The following is a 6,000-nucleotide window of genomic DNA, read 5'->3' as shown; positions in this document are numbered from 1 at the left end:
CCTCCAAAGGATTACCTGATATCCTACCTGAAGATGGATTCCGGGTGATGGATGGCTCTACCAGTCGGGTATGGAGCTCTCCAATAAGCCCCAGCTGCTGCGGGGTATGGAGGAGGGGCGAAGATGTAGCAGCCTTGGCCAAAAAGCCCAGCTGCTGCGGGTGGCCGGTACCCTTGAAGAGATAAGTCCGGTGTGCATCCATCCCTGGTGGTCTGCGGTTCGTGAGTACACTCCATGGCAGCTATTTTATATGCTTATATTGCCTTGTTTATATATGTATCTCTTACCTGGTCTTTCCTGCCTTCCCTGGTGGCTAGTGGTCCGGGGCCGGTCAGCGGTTCACTTCCTGACCGGCCGCCGGTGCGGTACGCTACTGCGCATGTGTGGCGCCTCGAGAACGAGGCTTGGCTCTCGCGCGTGCGCAGTAGGAGCGCGGCGCATGCGCAGTGAGTTGGCGTCGGTGGCGATCGCTGATGACGTCACCAGGCGCCATATTTAAACCCCAGAACTGTCAGCAGTGTTGTGTTTATACACACTGCTGATACTGGGTGTTCTATACTCCGCATCTGATCGGTTTTTGGACGCCTGCTGTTCGCTGCCGCTCTGCCTGCTAACCTCTGGTTCTTGGTGAGTACTGGCCCCAGTTTGGGAGCCCCCCCCCCCCCTCCTCTTTTGCTGGTTTTCTGACATTGCTGTCCGGCTCATTCTTGTAGGTCAGCATCAGAATGGAAGCTACTTTGCCCTCCGGTGGTCAGCCCGCCCCTAACAGGTATTTGGGGCTTCTTGGTGGGGCTGTGGGTTATAGGGGGTGGGGGTAGGAACTCAAGTGTTCCTAGCTTCCTGTCTGTTTTTTCTGTTTTTTTCTCTTGTTCACAGCCCTCCTCGTTCAGAGACTAGGCACTCTTCTCAAAGAAGTGAAAGGCGCTCAAGCTCTCGCCACCGGCACTCTACAGGAAAGTCCCGTTCGGGCTCACATCATCAAAAATCATCTACTTCAGCCAGCCACGCACGGAGACCTGACAAAGCAGGTTGCAGAGGCTGTGGCGCTAGTGTCCCGGAGAGGAAGCTTTTCTGTGATAGATGTTTCTCCCAGGCTGCGGGAGAAAGGGATACTTCCGATCAGCGCATTGAGGCTTTGGTCAAGAGAGTGGTTAAGGACTCTTTGGCAGAGTTGGGTGTCAGTCGTTCTCAAGACACTGCAACGGCTTCCCCAAGCCCCTCCCCTGTAGCACTACAGGTACAGGAAGATTTCGAGTCAGCCCACACAAGCCATCAGTCGATGCTCTTGTCAGGTAGCGACTCTGAAGATGAGGATCCCTGCTTGGGTTTTGAATATACCTTGGTGCCTTCCCTGGTTAAAGCGGTCAGAGAGACCTTAAATTGGGAAGAGTCAGCTGTTCCCCCTCCCAAGCAGAAGAAGTACTTTAAACAGCTCAATAAGGAGCGTGTTAATTTTCCCTTCCTGGGAGAGTTGGGTGAAATCATCTTGGAGGAGTGGAAAAAGGTGGAACGAAAGAATTCCTTAGTATCCAAGATGGCTAAACTTTACCCCTTCAAAGAGGATGATGTGAAACATCTTGAGTCTCCTCCCCTAGTTGACGCAGCAGTCATGAGACTGGTCAAGCACGTGACCCTTCCCTTAGAGGATACGGTCTCATTTAAAGACCCGTTGGACCGAAGGATGGACTCTGATTTGAAGAGAATCTACCTTACAGCAGGTATGGCCTGTAAGCCAGTCCTGGCTTTAGCTGCTCTATCCAAAGCCATGGAGTCTTGGGCTGATGTGGTAGACGAATCGGTCAGATCAGTTTCGGAGGAGGTGGCCAGAAGCGCTCCAATCCAGGAGCTTAGGCTGGGCGCGTCGTTCCTTGGGGAGGCTTCCATAGACTTGATCCGTCTATTGGCAAGAGTTATGCTGTCCTCGGTCACAGCTAAGAGAGCTCTTTGGCTCCGCCCTTGGGTGGCGGATCCGGCATCAAAGCAAGTTTGGTGCCGTATTCCCTTTGAGGGGTCCTCCCTTTTCGGGAATAAACTGGACGAGGCCATAACCCGGGCTACAGGCGGTAAGTCTGGGTTTCTTCCCCAGGATCGGCGCCAGTTCAACGTCAAGAAAGGACAGCCTACCAGAAAATTTGTGCCTGACCGGGCCAGGGAAGCTCGTTCTTATAGACCTGGTCGGGAGTTCAACCGGAACTGGAGATCCAGACAGTCTTCCAGGAAGACGACAAAGAACGTCTCCTCTGGGGACCGTGAGCCCACTAAGTCCTTTTGAAGGTGGGCCCGCTCAGACATGTCGGGTGGGTGCGCGTCTACGCTCCTTCCGACATGTCTGGGCGGCTTCGATTCAGGACCCCTGGGCCGTCAGGACGGTGTCTTCAGGCCACAAGTGGGTCTTCAAGGAGAGGCCAGGCTCAAGGTTCCTGCCTACTGCCATACCATGCCTAGAAGAAAGGCGTCAGATTTTGTTTTCTTACGTCGAAGCTCTCATTGCTCAAGGGGCTGTCATCTCCGTTCCAGAGTCCGAGCGAGGCCAAGGAATATATTCTCCGCTCTTTCTGGTCCAAAAGAAGAACGGATCATGGAGACCAGTAATAGATTTGACCTTCTTGAACAAATTCATAAAAAAAGAAAGGTTCAAAATGGAGACCCTGTTGTCCATACAGCAGTCAGTCCAGCCGGCAGATTGGATGGTGTCCATCGACTTGAAAGACGCCTACTTTCATGTCCCTGTGGACGAAGATTTTCAAAGGTTTCTCCGGTTCGAAGTGGGAGGATTACATCTTCAGTTTATCTGTCTCCCATTCGGGCTCTCAACATCTCCACGGACCTTTTCAAAAATCTTATTGGCCGTGGTAGCCCTACTGAGATTGAAAGGTATCCGTCTTCACCACTATTTGGACGATCTACTCCTGTTGTCCCAAGACAGAGACCAACTATTAGTTCATCTGGAGCAGGTCGTGTCCACTCTCCAGAAGTTTGGTTGGTTACTCAACAAGGAGAAGAGTCACCTGATTCCAACTCAGTCCCTGATCTACTTGGGCGCTCTGTTCGACACAGAGAAGGCGACTATCTCTCTTCCAGAGGAAAAGATAGGGACTCTCCGAGACAGGATTCGCTTTGCCCTCTCATCCTCTCATCTTCAGGCACGTCAATGTCTGAAGGTGATCGGGACTATGGTCGCAGTAGTCCCCATGGTGAAGTGGGCCCTGTGGAGGATGAGACCCTTTCAGAAGGGATTCCTTCAGCAATGGGATACGTGGCATCTGGATCAACGCATCTTCCTAACCCCTTCAATGAGAGCGAGTCTTCCTTGGTGGCTATGCAGAGACCACCTGCTGAACTGCCACTCTCTGAAGCCAGCTCCGTGGGTAGTGGTTACCTCGGACGCCAGCAACATAGGCTGGGGTGCCCACTGTCTGTCGGAGGTGGCACAGGGCAGGTGGGAGTTTTCCACTCGAGGAATAGTATCCAACATACTAGAACTCCGAGCAGCATTCCAAGCTCTTCGAGCATTTGCTCACCTGACAAAAGACCAACCTGTCATGCTGCGCCTGGACAACACCTCAGCAGTGGCATACATCAGGAAACAAGGGGGTACACGCAGCTGGTCCCTATTGAGGGAAGTGGAGCCGATTATGTCCTGGGCACAGAAAAATCTCTCGAATCTTTCAGCGGTTTATGTTCCAGGAGTCCAGAATGTCAAAGCAGACTTCTTGTCCAGAGTGGATCTGGACAACAACGAGTGGTCCCTTCACAAGGAAACGTTCGACTGGATCCTAACATTGGGGTTTTCTCCAGAGGTAGACCTCTTCGCCTCCCCCTGCAATCACAAACTGCCGAAGTACTACTCAAGATTCAGAGATCCACAAGCATCAGGGATAGATGCACTCTCGGATCAGTGGAGATTCCACAGGGCATACGCCTTCCCACCAATTCCGATTGTGTTGCAGTTCCTTCGGAGACTCAGGTCGGAGCCAGTGGAGGTAGTGGCGGTGATTCCCTTCTGGCCGAACAGGCCATGGTTTCCCCTTCTGACGCTACTCAGTGTCCAAGACCCAATCCCGCTACCCTTCAGACCGGACCTGTTGTCCCAGGGGTCTGTACTCCATCCGTGCCCAGACCGTTTACATCTCAAGGTCTGGATGTTGAGAGGAGGAGGTTACAGGCTTTAGGCTGTCCAGAAACGGCAATCTCAACATTACTTAGTGCTAGAAGAAGCTCAACGAACAGGGTGTATCAGAGAATCTGGGAAAAATTTTCTGCACAACTGAATACAAGGCCTGATCCTCAATCTTCAATTAAGATCCAGGATGTATTGAGCTTTCTCCAATCAGGACTGGATTTGCCTCTATCAGTGAGTTCGCTCAGAGTCCAGGTCTCGGCTATTTCCGCTTTTACAGGGATCTCCTGGGCCACTCATGCCCTAATTCGTCAGTTCTTCCAAGGGGCAGTGAGAATCAGACCTCAGAGAAAACCCAGGTTTCCCAAGTGGGATCTGCCACTAGTTCTGGATTTCCTGGCGAGTCAAATTCAAGACATGTCTGATTCTTTGACCATAAGAGAGCTTACACTGATAACAGTGTTTCTGGTAGCTATAACCTCAGCAAAAAGAGTGTCGGAAATTGGGTCCTTTGGGACACAAGAGCCTTTCTTAACCTTTTTTCCTGACAGAGTGGTGCTCATCCCCATGCTGGATGCGAGACCAAAAAGGACCTCTGTCTTCCATGAAAACATAGAAACAGTATTACCAACCTTTAGACAGGAAGAGGAAGAATCTTCGGTTCATCCGCTGGATGTTGGAGAGTGTATTAGGAAATATTTAAATGCCACTTCCTCTTTCAGAAAATCAGAACATCTTTTCGTTACCTTTTATGGAAAAAACAAAGGTTCAAGAGCCTCGACGAGATCCATTTCCTCTTGGATCATCCAGACCATCCAGTGGGCTTATAGGGCTAAGGGCTTGACCCCTCCAGCAGTAGTTACAGCTCATTCGACGCGGAGCATCTCTACCTCCTGGGCAGTATCCAGACATGTGGCTCCTGAAGTCATTTGCAGAGCAGCATCGTGGTCCTCTATTAACACTTTCTTATCCCATTACTGTGTTGAGCCAGCGGCTCTTTCTTCTGTGAATTTTGGTTTGCAAGTCCTGTCTGTTTGACAAAATGCATTAAAACTTTTCTGTTCAGCACCTGCCCACCCTGTGTGTACGGCGAGTTATTTCCCGATACGTATGCTGCCATGGAGTCTGTCAGGAAAACGGAAAATTTATATCAAATACTTACCGTAATTTTCCTTTCCTGATGGACTCCATGGCAGCAGGAGTTCCCTCCCGGATTTCTGTGGAGGATAGTTACAGAACACGTGTGCTGAACAGGAGCAAAGATTTATGGGAGTGAGGTCCTATGGGTAGGTTTGGAGGCGGGGCCAAACCCGATACGTATGCTGCCATGGAGTCCATCAGGAAAGGAAAATTACGGTAAGTATTTGATATAAATTTTCCGTTTTCCTGATGGACTCCATGGCAGCAGGAGTCCCCTCCCAATTCCTGAGTAGGCTAGTTACAGAACACAGATGCTGAAAGGGAGCAAAGATTTATGGGAGTGGGGTCCTATAGGGTAGGAGAGGAGGCGGGGCTACCCGAACGTATGCTGCCATGGAGTCCATCAGGAAAGGAAAATTACGGTAAGTATTGATATCAATCTTCCGTTTTATGCACATTTATTAATTTTTCAGTACTATGTTGTATCAATTTTTCAAAAAATGTACATGTCTTTGCTCTATAATGAACAATTGATGTATGGTTTTACTGTTACACCAGCTATCCCAGACATTTCTGTGGAGGTTTGGGGGTTTCTTCTCCTCCTCCGGGGCTCCCCACACTCGCCCTGTACGGTGGACTGTGGCACTGCATGTCTCCCAGCAAGGGGAGAGATTTGGCCATTCATGACCGTCTCTCTGCCTCCACTCTTGCGGTTTCGGCCGCTAGAGGGAGCATCCCCA

Source organism: Pelophylax lessonae, assembly GCF_965119305.1.
Source record: "Pelophylax lessonae genome assembly, chromosome: 1".
Taxonomy (NCBI): Eukaryota; Metazoa; Chordata; class Amphibia; order Anura; family Ranidae; genus Pelophylax; species Pelophylax lessonae.
Note: the sequence above shows the minus strand (reverse complement) of the source record.